Raw genomic sequence first — 16,546 nt, 5'->3', positions numbered from 1 at the left:
TTAGCATAGAACTGGCATTTTTTGAAATAACTTTCAATTTAGCTTGCATCAGAATGTTAATGAATACCTCAGGCTTAATCAGAGAAAAGGTCCAGTTGTCTAATAAATAAGGCATCAACCTTCGGAGCTGGGGGTTGTGAATTAAATTACCACCTGAGTCGTCAATGAGAGGTTAGATTTAAGTTGGCTGCGCAACAGGTACCAGGATGATAAGTGCAAGGAGACACAATAGCTGTGACAAAGGAACATGAGAGTTAGCATAGAACTGCCAACGGAACATGAGAACTAGCAATTTCATGAAAACTGTTTCAGTTTAGTTTGTTTCTGACTGTCTGTCAATGCCTCTGGGTTCACCAGTGAACAAGGCCCAATGGCCTAATGCATCGGTCTTCAGAGCTGAGGATTGTGGGCTCATCTTTCAAGGTTGTTGCTTATGTTGGCAATGCAAGGAAGAAATTCTAGGACGATAACGTCAATATGACACTATAGCCACAAGATTAATCATAAAATTGGCAAATTTCTGAAAACTCAGTTCATCATGGATAAGACGGTCTGTAAATGCCTCTGTGTGGACTTGTTGGAAAATACCCAGTGGCCAAACGGATAAGGCATCAACCTTCTGAGCTGAAGATTGTGGGTTCAAGTCATGAGAATTATCATAGAACAGGCAATTTTCTGAAATCTCACTCAGATCAGCTTCGGATGAGACTTTCTGTAATGCCTCTGGGTTCAGTAACAGATGTGGCCCTTTGGCCTAATGGATAAGGCATCAGCCTCAGGAGCTGGGAATTGTGGGTTCGAGTCCCACCTGGGTCTTCATTCAAGCGTTGCATTTAAGCTGGCAGTGCAAGAAAGAAATTCAAGGAAGATAACTTCACTGTAAACACAAGAATTAGAATAGAACTGGCAATTTCATGATATCGCTTTTAGTTTGTTTATCACTGTGTGTCAATGCCTCTGGGTTCACTAGTGAAAGAGGCCCAGTGGCCTAATGGATAAGGCATCAGCCTTCGGAGCTGAGGATTGTGGGTTCGAGTCCCACCTGGGTCATCTTTCAAGCATTGCATTTAAGCTGGCAGTGCAAAAAAATAAATTCAAGGACTATAACTTCACTGTAGACATTAGAATAGGACTGGCAATTTCATGATATTGCTTTTAGTTTGTTTATGACTGTCTGTCAATGCCTCTTGATTTACCAGTGAACCAGGCCCAGTGGCCTAATGGAGAAGGCATCAGCCTTCGGAGCTGAGGATTGTGGATTCGAGTCCCACTTGGGTCATCATTCAAGAGTTGCATTTCAGCTGGCATTGTAAGAAGGAAATTCAATGGTGAACTTTTACTATAGACACAAGTATTAGCATAAAACTGGCATTTTTTGAAATAACTTTCAATTTAGCTTGCATCAGAATGTTAATGAATACCTCAGGCTTAATCAGAGAAAAGGTCCAGTTGTCTAATAAATAAGGCATCAACCTTCGAGCTGGGGGTTGTGAATTAAATTACCACCTGAGTCGTCAATGAGAGGTTAGATTTAAGTTGGCTGCGCAACAGGTACCAGGATGATAAGTGCAAGGAGACACAATAGCTGTGACAAAGGAACATGAGAGTTAGCATAGAACTGCCAACGGAACATGAGAACTAGCAATTTCATGAAAACTCTTTCAGTTTAGTTTGTTTCTGACTGTCTGTCAATGCCTCTGGGTTCACCAGTGAACAAGGCCCAGTGGCCTAATGCATCGGTCTTCAGAGCTGAGGATTGTGGGTTCATCTTTCAAGGTTGGTGTTTATGTTGGCATTGCAAGGAAGAAATTCTAGGACGATAACGTCAATATGACACTATAGCCACAAGATTAATCATAAAATTGGCAAATTTCTGAAAACTCACTCAGTTCAGCTTGGATAAGACGGTCTGTAAATGCCTCTGTGTGGGCTTGTTGGAAAATACCCAGTGGCCAAACGGATAAAGCATCAACCTTCAGAGCTGAAGATTGTGGGTTCAAGACACAAGAATTAGAATAGAACTGGCAATTTCATGATATTGCTTTTAGTTTGTTTATGACTGTGTGTCAATGCCTCTTGATTCATCAGTGAACGATGCCCAGTGGCCTAATGGATAAGGCATCAGCCTCCGGAGCTGGGAATTGTGGGTTCAAGTCCCACCTGGGTCGTCTTTCAGGGCTTTCCTTTAAGTGGGCTATGCAAGAAATTTCAGGATGATAACTTCAATATGACACTATAGCCCCAAGAATTAGCATAGAACTGGCAATTTCATGATATTGCTTTCAGTTTAGTTTGTTTCTGACTGTCTGTCAATGACTCTGGGTTCGAATCCCAATGTCATGATATCGCTTTTAGTTTGTTTATGACTGTGTGTCAATGCCTCTGGGTTCACCAGTGAACGAGGCCCAGTGGCCTAATGGATAAGGCATCAGCCTTCGGAGCTGAGGATTGTGGGTTCGAGTTCCACCTGGGTCATCTTTCAAGCGTTGCATTTAAGCTGGCATTGCAAGAAAGAAATTCAATGGTGAACTTTTACTATAGACACAAGAATTAGCATAGAACTGGCATTTTTTGAAATAACTTTCAATTTAGCTTGCATCAGAATGTTAATGAATACCTCAGGCTTAATCAGAGAAAAGGTCCAGTTGTCTAATAAATAAGACATCAACCTTCGGAGCTGGGGGTTGTGAATTAAATTACCACCTGAGTCGTCAATGAGAGGTTAGATTTAAGTTGGCTGCGCAACAGGTACCAGGATGTTAAGTGCAAGGAGACACAATAGCTGTGACAAAGGAACATGAGAGTTAGCATAGAACTGCCAACGGAACATGAGAACTAGCAATTTCATGAAAACTCTTTCAGTTTAGTTTGTTTCTGACTGTCTGTCAATGCCTCTGGGTTCACCAGTGAACAAGGCCCAGTGGCCTAATGCATCGGTCTTCAGAGCTGAGGATTGTGGGTTCATCTTTCAAGGTTGGTGTTTATGTTGGCAGTGCAAGGAAGAAATTCTAGGACGATAATATCAATATGACACTATAGCCACAAGATTAATCATAAAATTGGCAAATTTCTGAAAACTCACTCAGTTCAGCTTGGATAAGACGGTCTGTAAATGCCTCTGTGTGGGCTTGTTGGAAAATACCCAGTGGCCAAATGGATAAACCATCAACCTTCAGAGCTGAAGATTGTGGGTTCAAGTCATGAGAATTATCATAGAACAGGGAATTTTCTGAAATCTCACTCAGATCAGCTTCGGATAAGACTTTCTGTAATGCCTCTGGGTTCACTAACAGATGTGGCCCATTGGCCTAATGGATAAGGCATCAGCCTCTGGAGCTGGGAATTGTGGGTTCAAGTCCCACCTGGGTCGTCTTTCAGGGCTTTCCTTTAAGTGGGCTATGCAAGAAATTTCAGGATGATAACTTCAATATGACACTATAGCCCCAAGAATTAGCATAGAACTGGCAATTTCATGATATTGCTTTCAGTTTAGTTTGTTTCTGACTGTCTGTCAATGACTCTGGGTTCGAATCCCAATGTCATGATATCGCTTTTAGTTTGTTTATGACTGTGTGTCAATGCCTCTGGGTTTACCAGTGAAAGAGGCCCAGTGGCCTAATGGATAAGGCATCAGCCTTCGGAGCTGAGGATTGTGGGTTCGAGTCCCACCTGGGTCATCTTTCAAGCGTTGCATTTAAGCTGGCAGTGCAAGAAAGAAATTCAAGGACGATAACTTCACTGTAGACACAAGAATTAGAATAGAACTGGCAATTTCATGATATTGCTTTTAGTTTGTTTATGACTGTGTGTCAATGCCTCTTGATTCATCAGTGAACGAGGCCCAGTGGCCTAATGGATAAGGCATCAGCCTCCGGAGCTGGGAATTGTGGGTTCAAGTCCCACCTGGGTCGTCTTTCAGGGCTTTCCTTTAAGTGGGCTATGCAAGAAATTTCAGGATGATAACTTCAATATGACACTATAGCCCCAAGAATTAGCATAGAACTGGCAATTTCATGATATTGCTTTCAGTTTAGTTTGTTTCTGACTGTCTGTCAATGACTCTGGGTTCGAATCCCAATGTCATGATATCGCTTTTAGTTTGTTTATGACTGTGTGTCAATGCCTCTGGGTTCACCAGTGAACGAGGCCCAGTGGCCTAATGGATAAGGCATCAGCCTTCGGAGCTGAGGATTGTGGGTTCGAGTTCCACCTGGGTCATCTTTCAAGCGTTGCATTTAAGCTGGCAGTGCAAGAAAGAAATTCAAGGACGATAACTTCACTGTAGACACAAGAATTAGAATAGAACTGGCAATTTCATGATATTGCTTTTAGTTTGTTTATGACTGTCTGTCAATGCCTCTTTATTTACCAGTGAACCAGGCCCAGTGGCCTAATGGAGAAGGCATCAGCCTTCTGAGCTGAGGATTGTGTGTTCGAGTCCCACTTGGGTCATCATTCAAGAGTTGCATTTCCGCTGGCATTGCAAGAAAGAAATTCAATGGTGAACTTTTACTATAGACACAAGAATTAGCATAGAACTGGCATTTTTTGAAATAACTTTCAATTTAGCTTGCATCAGAATGTTAATGAATACCTCAGGCTTAATCAGAGAAAAGGTCCAGTTGTCTAATAAATAAGGCATCAACCTTCGGAGCTGGGGGTTGTGAATTAAATTACCACCTGAGTCATCAATGAGAGGTTAGATTTAAGTTGGCTGCGCAACAGGTACCAGGATGATAAGTGCAAGGAGACACAATAGCTGTGACAAAGGAAGATGAGAGTTAGCATAGAACTGCCAACGGAACATGAGAACTAGCAATTTCATGAAAACTCTTTCAGTTTAGTTTGTTTCTGACTGTCTGTCAATGCCTCTGGGTTCACCAGTGAACAAGGCCCAGTGGCCTAATGCATCGGTCTTCAGAGCTGAGGATTGTGGGTTCATCTTTCAAGGTTGGTGTTTATGTTGGCAGTGCAAGGAAGAAATTCTAGGACTATAACTTCACTGTAGACACAAGAATTAGAATAGAACTGGTAATTTCATGATATTGCTTTTAGTTTGTTTATGACTGTGTGTCAATGCCTCTTGATTCATCAGTGAACGAGGCCCAGTGGCCTAATGGATAAGGCATCAGCCTCCGGAGCTGGGAATTGTGGGTTCAAGTCCCACTTGGGTCATCATTCAAGAGTTGCATTTCCGCTGGCATTGCAAGAAAGAAATTCAATGGTGAACTTTTACTATAGACACAAGAATTAGCATAGAACTGGCATTTTTTGAAATAACTTTCAATTTAGCTTGCATCAGAATGTTAATGAATACCTCAGGCTTAATCAGAGAAAAGGTCCAGTTGTCTAATAAATAAGGCATCAACCTTCGGAGCTGGGGGTTGTGAATTAAATTACCACCTGAGTCGTCAATGAGAGGTTAGATTTAAGTTGGCTGCGCAACAGGTACCAGGATGTTAAGTGCAAGGAGACACAATAGCTGTGACAAAGGAACATGAGAGTTAGCATAGAACTGCCAACGGAACTTGAGAACTAGCAATTTCATGAAAACTCTTTCAGTTTAGTTTGTTTCTGACTGTCTGTCAATGCCTCTGGGTTCACCAGTGAACAAGGCCCAGTGGCCTAATGCATCGGTCTTCAGAGCTGAGGATTGTGGGATCATCTTTCAAGGTTGGTGTTTATGTTGGCAGTGCAAGGAAGAAATTCTAGGACTATAACTTCACTGTAGACACAAGAATTAGCATAGAACTGGAAATTTTATGATATTGCTTTCAGTTTAGTTTGTTTCTGACTGTCTGTCAATGACTCTGGGTTCGAATCCCAATGTCATGATATCGCTTTTAGTTTGTTTATGACTGTGTGTCAATGCCTCTGGGTTCACCAGTGAACGAGGCCCAGTGGCCTAATGGATAAGGCATCAGCCTTCGGAGCTAAGGATTGTGGGTTCTAGTCCCACCTGGGTCATCTTTCAAGCGTTGCATTTAAGCTGGCAGTGCAAGAAAGAAATTCAAGGACGATAACTTCACTGTAGACACAAGAATTAGAATAGAACTGGCAATTTCATGATATTGCTTTTAGTTTGTTTATGACTGTGTGTCAATGCCTCTTGATTCATCAGTGAACGAGGCCCAGTGGCCTAATGGATAAGGCATCAGCCTCCGGAGCTGGGAATTGTGGGTTTAAGTCCCACCTGGGTCATCTTTGAGGGCTTTCATTTAAGTGGGCTATGCAAGAAATTTCAGGATGATAACTTCAATATGACACTATAGCCCCAAGAATTAGCATAGAACTGGCATTTTCATGATATTGCTTTCAGTTTAGTTTGTTTCTGACTGTCTGTCAATGACTCTGGGTTCGAATCCCACCTGGGTCATCTTTCAAGAGTTGCATTTAAGCTGGCAGTGCAAGACAGAAATTCAAGGACGATATCTTCATTGTAGACATAAGAATTAGCATAGAACTGGCAATGTCATGATATCGCTTTTAGTTTGTTTATGACTGTCTGTCAATGCCTCTTTATTTACCAGTGAACCAGGCCCAGTGGCCTAATGGAGAAGGCATCAGCCTTCTGAGCTGAGGATTGTGGGTTCGAGTCCCACTTGGGTCATCATTCAAGAGTTGCATTTCCGCTGGCATTGCAAGAAAGAAATTCAATGGTGAACTTTTACTATAGACACAAGAATTAGCATAGAACTGGCATTTTTTGAAATAACTTTCAATTTAGCTTGCATCAGAATGTTAATGAATACCTCAGGCTTAATCAGAGAAAAGGTCCAGTTGTCTAATAAATAAGGCATCAACCTTCGGAGCTGGGGGTTGTGAATTAAATTACCACCTGAGTCGTCAATGAGAGGTTAGATTTAAGTTGGCTGCGCAACAGGTACCAGGATGATAAGTGCAAGGAGACACAATAGCTGTGACAAAGGAAGATGAGAGTTAGCATAGAACTGCCAACGGAACATGAGAACTAGCAATTTCATGAAAACTCTTTCAGTTTAGTTTGTTTCTGACTGTCTGTCAATGCCTCTGGGTTCACCAGTGAACAAGGCCCAGTGGCCTAATGCATCGGTCTTCAGAGCTGAGGATTGTGGGTTCATCTTTCAAGGTTGGTGTTTATGTTGGCAGTGCAAGGAAGAAATTCTAGGACTATAACTTCACTGTAGACACAAGAATTAGAATAGAACTGGTAATTTCATGATATTGCTTTTAGTTTGTTTATGACTGTGTGTCAATGCCTCTTGATTCATCAGTGAACGAGGCCCAGTGGCCTAATGGATAAGGCATCAGCCTCCGGAGCTGGGAATTGTGGGTTCAAGTCCCACATGGGTCATCTATGAGGGCTTTCATTTAAGTGGGCTATGCAAGACATTTCAGGATGATAACTTCAATATGACACTATATCCCCAAGAATTAGCATAGAACGGGAAATTTTATGATATTGCTTTCAGTTTAGTTTGTTTCTGACTGTCTGTCAATGACTCTGGGTTCGAATCCCACCTGGGTCATCTTTCAAGAGTTGCATTTAAGCTGGCAGTGCATGACAGAAATTCAAGGACGATATCTTCATTGTAGACATAAGAATTAGCATAGAACTGGCAATGTCATGATATCGCTTTTAGTTTGTTTATGACTGTGTGTCAATGCCTCTGGGTTCACCAGTGAACGAGGCCCAGTGGCCTAATGGATAAGGCATCAGCCTTCGGAGCTGAGGATTGTGGGTTCGAGTCCCACCTGGGTCATCTTTCAAGCATTGCATTTAAGCTGGCAGTGCAAGAAAGAAATTCAAGGACGATAACTTCGCTGTAGACACAAGAATTAGAATAGAACTGGCAATTTCATGATATTGCTTTTAGTTTGTTTATGACTGTCTGTCAATGCCTCTTGATTTACCAGTGAACCAGGCCCAGTGGCCTAATGGAGAAGGCATCAGCCTTCGGAGCTGGGAATTGTGGGTTCGAGTCCCACCTGGGTCATCTTTCAAGCATTGCATTTAAGCTGGCAGTGCAAGACAGAAATTCAAGGACGATATCTTCATTGTAGACATAAGAATTAGCATAGAACTGGCAATGTCATGATATCGCTTTTAGTTTGTTTATGACTGTGTGTCAATGCCTCTGGGTTCACCAGTGAACGAGGCCCAGTGGCCTAATGGATAAGGCATCAGCCTCCGGAGCTGGGAATTGTGGGTTCAAGTCCCACATGGGTCATCTATGAGGGCTTTCATTTAAGTGGGCTATGCAAGACATTTCAGGATGATAACTTCAATATGACACTATATCCCCAAGAATTAGCATAGAACGGGAAATTTTATGATATTGCTTTCAGTTTAGTTTGTTTCTGACTGTCTGTCAATGACTCTGGGTTCGAATCCCACCTGGGTCATCTTTCAAGAGTTGCATTTAAGCTGGCAGTGCAAGACAGAAATTCAAGGACGATATCTTCATTGTAGACATAAGAATTAGCATAGAACTGGCAATGTCATGATATCGCTTTTAGTTTGTTTCTGACTGTCTGTCAATGACTCTGGGTTCGAATCCCAATGTCATGATATCGCTTTTAGTTTGTTTATGACTGTGTGTCAATGCCTCTGGGTTCACCAGTGAACGAGGCCGAGTGGCCTAATGGATAAGGCATCAGCCTTTGGAGCTGAGGATTGTGGGTTCAAGTCCCACCTGGGACATCTTTGACGGCGTTCATTTAAGTGGGCTATGCAAGAAAAAAAAAACTCACTCAGTTCAGCTTGGATAAGACGGTGTGTAAATGCCTCTTTGTGGGCTTGTTGGAAAATACCCAGTGGCCAAACGGATAAAGCATCAACCTTCAGAGCTGAAGATTGTGGGTTCAAGTCATGAGAATTATCATAGAACAGGGAATTTTCTGAAATCTCACTCAGATCAGCTTCAGATAAGACTTTCTGTAATGCCTCTGGGTTCACTAACAGATGTGGCCCATTGGCCTAATGGATAAGGCATCAGCCTCAGGAGCTGGGAATTGTGGGTTCAAGTCCCACCTCGGTCGTCTTTCAGGGCTTTTGTTTAAGTGGGCTATGCAAGAAATTTCAGGATGATAACTTCAATATGACACTATAGCCCCAAGAATTAGCGTAGAACTGGCAATTTCATGATATTGCTTTCAGTTTAGTTTGTTTCTGACTGTCTGTCAATGACTCTGGGTTCGAATCCCAATGTCATGATATCGCTTTTAGTTTGTTTATGACTATGTGTCAATGCCTCTGGATTCAACAGTGAACGAGGCCCAGTGGCCTAATGGATAAGGCATCAGCCTTCGGAGCTGAGGATTGTGGGTTCGAGTCCCACCTGGGTCATCTTTCAAGCGTTGCATTTAAGCTGGCAGTGCAAGAAAGAAATTCAAGGACGATAACTTCACTGTAGACACAAGAATTAGAATAGAACTGGCAATTTCATGATATTGCTTTTAGTTTGTTTATGACTGTGTGTCAATGCCTCTTGATTCATCAGTGAACGAGGCCCAGTGGCCTAATGGATAAGGCATCAGCCTCCGGAGCTGGGAATTGTGGGTTCAAGTCCCACCTGGGTCGTCTTTCAGGGCTTTCCTTTAAGTGGGCTATGCAAGAAATTTCAGGATGATAACTTCAATATGACACTATAGCCCCAAGAATTAGCATAGAACTGGCAATTTCATGATATTGCTTTCAGTTTAGTTTGTTTCTGACTGTCTGTCAATGACTCTGGGTTCGAATCCCAATGTCATGATATCGCTTTTAGTTTGTTTATGACTGTGTGTCAATGCCTCTGGGTTCACCAGTGAACGAGGCCCAGTGGCCTAATGGATAAGGCATCAGCCTTCGGAGCTGAGGATTGTGGGTTCGAGTTCCACCTGGGTCATCTTTCAAGCGTTGCATTTAAGCTGGCAGTGCAAGAAAGAAATTCAAGGACGATAACTTCACTGTAGACACAAGAATTAGAATAGAACTGGCAATTTCATGATATTGCTTTTAGTTTGTTTATGACTGTCTGTCAATGCCTCTTTATTTACCAGTGAACCAGGCCCAGTGGCCTAATGGAGAAGGCATCAGCCTTCTGAGCTGAGGATTGTGTGTTCGAGTCCCACTTGGGTCATCATTCAAGAGTTGCATTTCCGCTGGCATTGCAAGAAAGAAATTCAATGGTGAACTTTTACTATAGACACAAGAATTAGCATAGAACTGGCATTTTTTGAAATAACTTTCAATTTAGCTTGCATCAGAATGTTAATGAATACCTCAGGCTTAATCAGAGAAAAGGTCCAGTTGTCTAATAAATAAGGCATCAACCTTCGGAGCTGGGGGTTGTGAATTAAATTACCACCTGAGTCATCAATGAGAGGTTAGATTTAAGTTGGCTGCGCAACAGGTACCAGGATGATAAGTGCAAGGAGACACAATAGCTGTGACAAAGGAAGATGAGAGTTAGCATAGAACTGCCAACGGAACATGAGAACTAGCAATTTCATGAAAACTCTTTCAGTTTAGTTTGTTTCTGACTGTCTGTCAATGCCTCTGGGTTCACCAGTGAACAAGGCCCAGTGGCCTAATGCATCGGTCTTCAGAGCTGAGGATTGTGGGTTCATCTTTCAAGGTTGGTGTTTATGTTGGCAGTGCAAGGAAGAAATTCTAGGACTATAACTTCACTGTAGACACAAGAATTAGAATAGAACTGGTAATTTCATGATATTGCTTTTAGTTTGTTTATGACTGTGTGTCAATGCCTCTTGATTCATCAGTGAACGAGGCCCAGTGGCCTAATGGATAAGGCATCAGCCTCCGGAGCTGGGAATTGTGGGTTCAAGTCCCACTTGGGTCATCATTCAAGAGTTGCATTTCCGCTGGCATTGCAAGAAAGAAATTCAATGGTGAACTTTTACTATAGACACAAGAATTAGCATAGAACTGGCATTTTTTGAAATAACTTTCAATTTAGCTTGCATTCAGAATGTTAATGAATACCTCAGGCTTAATCAGAGAAAAGGTCCAGTTGTCTAATAAATAAGGCATCAACCTTCGGAGCTGGGGGTTGTGAATTATATTACCACCTGAGTCGTCAATGAGAGGTTAGATTTAAGTTGGCTGCGCAACAGGTACCAGGATGTTAAGTGCAAGGAGACACAATAGCTGTGACAAAGGAACATGAGAGTTAGCATAGAACTGCCAACGGAACTTGAGAACTAGCAATTTCATGAAAACTCTTTCAGTTTAGTTTGTTTCTGACTGTCTGTCAATGCCTCTGGGTTCACCAGTGAACAAGGCCCAGTGGCCTAATGCATCGGTCTTCAGAGCTGAGGATTGTGGGTTCATCTTTCAAGGTTGGTGTTTATGTTGGCAGTGCAAGGAAGAAATTCTAGGACGATAATATCAATATGACACTATAGCCACAAGATTAATCATAAAATTGGCAAATTTCTGAAAACTCACTCAGTTCAGCTTGGATAAGACGGTCTGTAAATGCCTCTGTGTGGGCTTGTTGGAAAATACCCAGTGGCCAAATGGATAAACCATCAACCTTCAGAGCTGAAGATTGTGGGTTCAAGTCATGAGAATTATCATAGAACAGGGAATTTTCTGAAATCTCACTCAGATCAGCTTCGGATAAGACTTTCTGTAATGCCTCTGGGTTCACTAACAGATGTGGCCCATTGGCCTAATGGATAAGGCATCAGCCTCTGGAGCTGGGAATTGTGGGTTCAAGTCCCACCTGGGTCGTCTTTCAGGGCTTTCCTTTAAGTGGGCTATGCAAGAAATTTCAGGATGATAACTTCAATATGACACTATAGCCCCAAGAATTAGCATAGAACTGGCAATTTCATGATATTGCTTTCAGTTTAGTTTGTTTCTGACTGTCTGTCAATGACTCTGGGTTCGAATCCCAATGTCATGATATCGCTTTTAGTTTGTTTATGACTGTGTGTCAATGCCTCTGGGTTTACCAGTGAAAGAGGCCCAGTGGCCTAATGGATAAGGCATCAGCCTTCGGAGCTGAGGATTGTGGGTTCGAGTCCCACCTGGGTCATCTTTCAAGCGTTGCATTTAAGCTGGCAGTGCAAGAAAGAAATTCAAGGACGATAACTTCACTGTAGACACAAGAATTAGAATAGAACTGGCAATTTCATGATATTGCTTTTAGTTTGTTTATGACTGTGTGTCAATGCCTCTTGATTCATCAGTGAACGAGGCCCAGTGGCCTAATGGATAAGGCATCAGCCTCCGGAGCTGGGAATTGTGGGTTCAAGTCCCACCTGGGTCGTCTTTCAGGGCTTTCCTTTAAGTGGGCTATGCAAGAAATTTCAGGATGATAACTTCAATATGACACTATAGCCCCAAGAATTAGCATAGAACTGGCAATTTCATGATATTGCTTTCAGTTTAGTTTGTTTCTGACTGTCTGTCAATGACTCTGGGTTCGAATCCCAATGTCATGATATCGCTTTTAGTTTGTTTATGACTGTGTGTCAATGCCTCTGGGTTCACCAGTGAACGAGGCCCAGTGGCCTAATGGATAAGGCATCAGCCTTCGGAGCTGAGGATTGTGGGTTCGAGTTCCACCTGGGTCATCTTTCAAGCGTTGCATTTAAGCTGGCAGTGCAAGAAAGAAATTCAAGGACGATAAATTCACTGTAGACACAAGAATTAGAATAGAACTGGCAATTTCATGATATTGCTTTTAGTTTGTTTATGACTGTCTGTCAATGCCTCTTTATTTACCAGTGAACCAGGTCCAGTGGCCTAATGGAGAAGGCATCAGCCTTCGGAGCTGAGGATTGTGGGTTCGAGTCCCACTTGGGTCATCATTCAAGAGTTGCATTTCCGCTGGCATTGCAAGAAAGAAATTCAATGGTGAACTTTTACTATAGACACAAGAATTAGCATAGAACTGGCATTTTTTGAAATAACTTTCAATTTAGCTTGCATCAGAATGTTAATGAATACCTCAGGCTTAATCAGAGAAAAGGTCCAGTTGTCTAATAAATAAGACATCAACCTTCGGAGCTGGGGGTTGTGAATTAAATTACCACCTGAGTCGTCAATGAGAGGTTAGATTTAAGTTGGCTGCGCAACAGGTACCAGGATGTTAAGTGCAAGGAGACACAATAGCTGTGACAAAGGAACATGAGAGTTAGCATAGAACTGCCAACGGAACATGAGAACTAGCAATTTCATGAAAACTCTTTCAGTTTAGTTTGTTTCTGACTGTCTGTCAATGCCTCTGGGTTCACCAGTGAACAAGGCCCAGTGGCCTAATGCATCGGTCTTCAGAGCTGAGGATTGTGGGTTCATCTTTCAAGGTTGGTGTTTATGTTGGCAGTGCAAGGAAGAAATTCTAGGACGATAATATCAATATGACACTATAGCCACAAGATTAATCATAAAATTGGCAAATTTCTGAAAACTCACTCAGTTCAGCTTGGATAAGACGGTCTGTAAATGCCTCTGTGTGGGCTTGTTGGAAAATACCCAGTGGCCAAATGGATAAACCATCAACCTTCAGAGCTGAAGATTGTGGGTTCAAGTCATGAGAATTATCATAGAACAGGGAATTTTCTGAAATCTCACTCAGATCAGCTTCGGATAAGACTTTCTGTAATGCCTCTGGGTTCACTAACAGATGTGGCCCATTGGCCTAATGGATAAGGCATCAGCCTCTGGAGCTGGGAGCTGGGTCGTCTTTCAGGGCTTTCCTTTAAGTGGGCTATGCAAGAAATTTCAGGATGATAACTTCAATATGACACTATAGCCCCAAGAATTAGCATAGAACTGGCAATTTCATGATATTCCTTTCAGTTTAGTTTGTTTCTGACTGTCTGTCAATGACTCTGGGTTCGAATCCCAATGTCATGATATCGCTTTTAGTTTGTTTATGACTGTGTGTCAATGCCTCTTGATTCATCAGTGAACGAGACCCAGTGGCCTAATGGATAAGGCATCAGCCTCCGGAGCTGGGAATTGTGGGTTCAAGTCCCACCTGGGTCGTCTTTCAGGGCTTTCCTTTAAGTGGGCTATGCAAGAAATTTCAGGATGATAACTTCAATATGACACTATAGCCCCAAGAATTAGCATAGAACTGGCAATTTCATGATATTGCTTTCAGTTTAGTTTGTTTCTGACTGTCTGTCAATGACTCTGGGTTCGAATCCCAATGTCATGATATCGCTTTTAGTTTGTTTATGACTGTGTGTCAATGCCTCTGGGTTCACCAGTGAACGAGGCCCAGTGGCCTAATGGATAAGGCATCAGCCTTCGGAGCTGAGGATTGTGGGTTCGAGTCCCACCTGGGTCATCTTTCAAGCGTTGCATTTAAGCTGGCAGTGCAAGAAAGAAATTCAAGGATGATAACTTCACTGTAGACACAAGAATTAGAATAGAACTGGCAATTTCATGATATTGCTTTTAGTTTGTTTATGACTGTCTGTCAATGCCTCTTTATTTACCAGTGAACCAGGCCCAGTGGCCTAATGGAGAAGGCATCAGTCTTCGGAGCTGAGGATTGTGGGTTCGAGTCCCACTTGGGTCATCATTCAAGAGTTGAATTTCCGCTGGGATTGCAAGAAAGAAATTCAATGGTGAACTTTTACTATAGACACAAGAATTAGCATAGAACTGGCATTTTTTGAAATAACTTTCAATTTAGCTTGCATCAGAATGTTAATGAATACCTCAGGCTTAATCAGAGAAAAGGTCCAGTTGTCTAATAAATAAGGCATCAACCTTCGAAGCTGGGGGTTGTGAATTAAATTACCACCTGAGTCGTCAATGAGAGGTTAGATTTAAGTTGGCTGCGCAACAGGTACCAGGATGATAAGTGCAAGGAGACACAATAGCTGTGACAAAGGAACATGAGAGTTAGCATAGAACTGCCAACGGAACATGAGAACTAGCAATTTCATGAAAACTCTTTCAGTTTAGTTTGTTTCTGACTGTCTGTCAATGCCTCTGGGTTCACCAGTGAACAAGGCCCAGTGGCCTAATGCATCGGTCTTCAGAGCTGAGGATTGTGGGTTCATCTTTCAAGGTTGGTGTTTATGTTGGCAGTGCAAGGAAGAAATTCTAGGACGATAATGTCAATATGACACTATAGCCACAAGATTAATCATAAAATTGGCAAATTTCTGAAAACTCACTCAGTTCAGCTTGGATAAGACGGTCTGTAAATGCCTCTGTGTGGGCTTGTTGGAAAATACCCAGTGGCCAAACGGATAAAGCATCAACCTTCAGAGCTGAAGATTGTGGGTTCAAGTCATGAGAATTATCATAGAACAGGGAATTTTCTGAAATCTCACTCAGATCAGCTTCGGATAAGACTTTCTGTAATGCCTCTGGGTTCACTAACAGATGTGGCCCATTGGCCTAATGGATAAGGCATCAGCCTCAGGAGCTGGGAATTGTGGGTTCAAGTCCCACCTCGGTCGTCTTTCAGGGCTTTCATTTAAGTGGGCTATGTAAGAAATTTCAGGATGATAACTTCAATATGACACTATAGCCCCAAGAATTAGCGTAGAACTGGCAATTTCATGATATTGCTTTCAGTTTAGTTTGTTTCTGACTGTCTGTCAATGACTCTGGGTTCGAATCCCAATGTCATGATATCGCTTTTAGTTTGTTTATGACTATGTGTCAATGCCTCTGGGTTCACCAGTGAACGAGGCCCAGTGGCCTAATGGATAAGGCATCAGCCTTCGGAGCTGAGGATTGTGGGTTCGAGTCCCACCTGGGTCGTCTTTCAAGCGTTGCATTTAAGCTGGCAGTGCAAGAAAGAAATTCAAGGACTATAACTTCACTGAAGACACAAGAATTAGAATAGAACTGGTAATTTCATGATATTGCTTTTAGTTTGTTTATGACTGTGTCTCAATGCCTCTTGATTCATCAGTGAACGAGGCCCAGTGGCCTAATGGATAAGGCATCAGCCTCCGGAGCTGGAATTGTGGGTTCAAGTCCCACCTGGGTCATCTTTGAGGGCTTTCATTTAAGTGGGCTATGCAAGACATTTCAGGATGATAACTTCAATATGACACTATATCCCCAAGAATTAGCATAGAACGGGAAATTTAATGATATTGAACTTGGCAAACTCACTCAGTTCAGCTTGGATAAGACGGTCTGTAAATGCCTCTGTGTGGGCTTGTTGGAAAATACCCAGTGGCCAAACGGATAAAGCATCAACCTTCAGAGCTGAAGATTGTGGGTTCAAGTCATGAGAATTATCATAGAACAGGGAATTTTCTGAAATCTCACTCAGATCAGCTTCGGATAAGACTTTCTGTAATGCCTCTGGGTTCACTAACAGATGTGGCCCATTGGCCTAATGGATAAGGCATCAGCCTCCGGAGCTGGGAATTGTGGGTTCAAGTCCCACCAGGGTCGTCTTTCAGGGCTTTCCTTTAAGTGGGCTATGCAAGAAATTTCAGGATGATAACTTCAATATGACACTATAGCCCCAAGAATTAGCATAGAACTGGCAATTTCATGATATTGCTTTCAGTTTAGTTTGTTTCTGACTGTCTGTCAATGACTCTGGGTTCGAATCCCAAT

At 42.3% G+C, this 16,546-nt stretch overlaps 28 non-coding genes across 28 annotated transcripts; all 28 read left to right on the top strand.

The window, feature by feature from the left end:
- The first annotated feature begins 977 nt into the window (after window positions 1-977).
- Window positions 978-1,050, top strand: trnar-ucg (transfer RNA arginine (anticodon UCG)). Its single transcript has one exon. It is a non-coding gene; the product is annotated as a tRNA-Arg (tRNA).
- Window positions 1,051-2,402: 1,352 nt separating this feature from the next.
- On the top strand, window positions 2,403-2,475 carry trnar-ucg (transfer RNA arginine (anticodon UCG)). The gene has a single exon. It is a non-coding gene; the product is annotated as a tRNA-Arg (tRNA).
- A 1,129-nt stretch (window positions 2,476-3,604) lies between these two features.
- Window positions 3,605-3,677, top strand: trnar-ucg (transfer RNA arginine (anticodon UCG)). Its single transcript has one exon. It is a non-coding gene; the product is annotated as a tRNA-Arg (tRNA).
- Window positions 3,678-3,838: 161 nt separating this feature from the next.
- On the top strand, window positions 3,839-3,911 carry trnar-ccg (transfer RNA arginine (anticodon CCG)). The gene has a single exon. It is a non-coding gene; the product is annotated as a tRNA-Arg (tRNA).
- Window positions 3,912-4,145: 234 nt separating this feature from the next.
- trnar-ucg (transfer RNA arginine (anticodon UCG)) lies at window positions 4,146-4,218 on the top strand. Its single transcript has one exon. It is a non-coding gene; the product is annotated as a tRNA-Arg (tRNA).
- A 161-nt stretch (window positions 4,219-4,379) lies between these two features.
- On the top strand, window positions 4,380-4,452 carry trnar-ucu (transfer RNA arginine (anticodon UCU)). Its single transcript has one exon. It is a non-coding gene; the product is annotated as a tRNA-Arg (tRNA).
- A 650-nt stretch (window positions 4,453-5,102) lies between these two features.
- On the top strand, window positions 5,103-5,175 carry trnar-ccg (transfer RNA arginine (anticodon CCG)). The gene has a single exon. It is a non-coding gene; the product is annotated as a tRNA-Arg (tRNA).
- Window positions 5,176-6,128: 953 nt separating this feature from the next.
- On the top strand, window positions 6,129-6,201 carry trnar-ccg (transfer RNA arginine (anticodon CCG)). Its single transcript has one exon. It is a non-coding gene; the product is annotated as a tRNA-Arg (tRNA).
- Window positions 6,202-6,537: 336 nt separating this feature from the next.
- trnar-ucu (transfer RNA arginine (anticodon UCU)) lies at window positions 6,538-6,610 on the top strand. Its single transcript has one exon. It is a non-coding gene; the product is annotated as a tRNA-Arg (tRNA).
- A 650-nt stretch (window positions 6,611-7,260) lies between these two features.
- On the top strand, window positions 7,261-7,333 carry trnar-ccg (transfer RNA arginine (anticodon CCG)). Its single transcript has one exon. It is a non-coding gene; the product is annotated as a tRNA-Arg (tRNA).
- A 336-nt stretch (window positions 7,334-7,669) lies between these two features.
- trnar-ucg (transfer RNA arginine (anticodon UCG)) lies at window positions 7,670-7,742 on the top strand. Its single transcript has one exon. It is a non-coding gene; the product is annotated as a tRNA-Arg (tRNA).
- Window positions 7,743-7,903: 161 nt separating this feature from the next.
- trnar-ucg (transfer RNA arginine (anticodon UCG)) lies at window positions 7,904-7,976 on the top strand. The gene has a single exon. It is a non-coding gene; the product is annotated as a tRNA-Arg (tRNA).
- Window positions 7,977-8,137: 161 nt separating this feature from the next.
- trnar-ccg (transfer RNA arginine (anticodon CCG)) lies at window positions 8,138-8,210 on the top strand. The gene has a single exon. It is a non-coding gene; the product is annotated as a tRNA-Arg (tRNA).
- Window positions 8,211-8,610: 400 nt separating this feature from the next.
- trnaq-uug (transfer RNA glutamine (anticodon UUG)) lies at window positions 8,611-8,683 on the top strand. Its single transcript has one exon. It is a non-coding gene; the product is annotated as a tRNA-Gln (tRNA).
- A 572-nt stretch (window positions 8,684-9,255) lies between these two features.
- trnar-ucg (transfer RNA arginine (anticodon UCG)) lies at window positions 9,256-9,328 on the top strand. Its single transcript has one exon. It is a non-coding gene; the product is annotated as a tRNA-Arg (tRNA).
- A 161-nt stretch (window positions 9,329-9,489) lies between these two features.
- On the top strand, window positions 9,490-9,562 carry trnar-ccg (transfer RNA arginine (anticodon CCG)). The gene has a single exon. It is a non-coding gene; the product is annotated as a tRNA-Arg (tRNA).
- A 234-nt stretch (window positions 9,563-9,796) lies between these two features.
- Window positions 9,797-9,869, top strand: trnar-ucg (transfer RNA arginine (anticodon UCG)). The gene has a single exon. It is a non-coding gene; the product is annotated as a tRNA-Arg (tRNA).
- A 161-nt stretch (window positions 9,870-10,030) lies between these two features.
- trnar-ucu (transfer RNA arginine (anticodon UCU)) lies at window positions 10,031-10,103 on the top strand. The gene has a single exon. It is a non-coding gene; the product is annotated as a tRNA-Arg (tRNA).
- A 650-nt stretch (window positions 10,104-10,753) lies between these two features.
- trnar-ccg (transfer RNA arginine (anticodon CCG)) lies at window positions 10,754-10,826 on the top strand. The gene has a single exon. It is a non-coding gene; the product is annotated as a tRNA-Arg (tRNA).
- Window positions 10,827-11,956: 1,130 nt separating this feature from the next.
- Window positions 11,957-12,029, top strand: trnar-ucg (transfer RNA arginine (anticodon UCG)). Its single transcript has one exon. It is a non-coding gene; the product is annotated as a tRNA-Arg (tRNA).
- A 161-nt stretch (window positions 12,030-12,190) lies between these two features.
- On the top strand, window positions 12,191-12,263 carry trnar-ccg (transfer RNA arginine (anticodon CCG)). The gene has a single exon. It is a non-coding gene; the product is annotated as a tRNA-Arg (tRNA).
- Window positions 12,264-12,497: 234 nt separating this feature from the next.
- Window positions 12,498-12,570, top strand: trnar-ucg (transfer RNA arginine (anticodon UCG)). The gene has a single exon. It is a non-coding gene; the product is annotated as a tRNA-Arg (tRNA).
- A 161-nt stretch (window positions 12,571-12,731) lies between these two features.
- Window positions 12,732-12,804, top strand: trnar-ucg (transfer RNA arginine (anticodon UCG)). Its single transcript has one exon. It is a non-coding gene; the product is annotated as a tRNA-Arg (tRNA).
- Window positions 12,805-13,914: 1,110 nt separating this feature from the next.
- trnar-ccg (transfer RNA arginine (anticodon CCG)) lies at window positions 13,915-13,987 on the top strand. The gene has a single exon. It is a non-coding gene; the product is annotated as a tRNA-Arg (tRNA).
- A 234-nt stretch (window positions 13,988-14,221) lies between these two features.
- Window positions 14,222-14,294, top strand: trnar-ucg (transfer RNA arginine (anticodon UCG)). Its single transcript has one exon. It is a non-coding gene; the product is annotated as a tRNA-Arg (tRNA).
- A 161-nt stretch (window positions 14,295-14,455) lies between these two features.
- trnar-ucg (transfer RNA arginine (anticodon UCG)) lies at window positions 14,456-14,528 on the top strand. Its single transcript has one exon. It is a non-coding gene; the product is annotated as a tRNA-Arg (tRNA).
- Window positions 14,529-15,657: 1,129 nt separating this feature from the next.
- On the top strand, window positions 15,658-15,730 carry trnar-ucg (transfer RNA arginine (anticodon UCG)). The gene has a single exon. It is a non-coding gene; the product is annotated as a tRNA-Arg (tRNA).
- A 161-nt stretch (window positions 15,731-15,891) lies between these two features.
- trnar-ccg (transfer RNA arginine (anticodon CCG)) lies at window positions 15,892-15,963 on the top strand. The gene has a single exon. It is a non-coding gene; the product is annotated as a tRNA-Arg (tRNA).
- Window positions 15,964-16,546: the final 583 nt, after the last annotated feature.

This window comes from Carassius gibelio, chromosome B1 (assembly GCF_023724105.1).
Source record: "Carassius gibelio isolate Cgi1373 ecotype wild population from Czech Republic chromosome B1, carGib1.2-hapl.c, whole genome shotgun sequence".
Classification (NCBI taxonomy): Eukaryota; Metazoa; Chordata; class Actinopteri; order Cypriniformes; family Cyprinidae; genus Carassius; species Carassius gibelio.
This window is presented reverse-complemented; position numbering and strand designations above follow the sequence as displayed.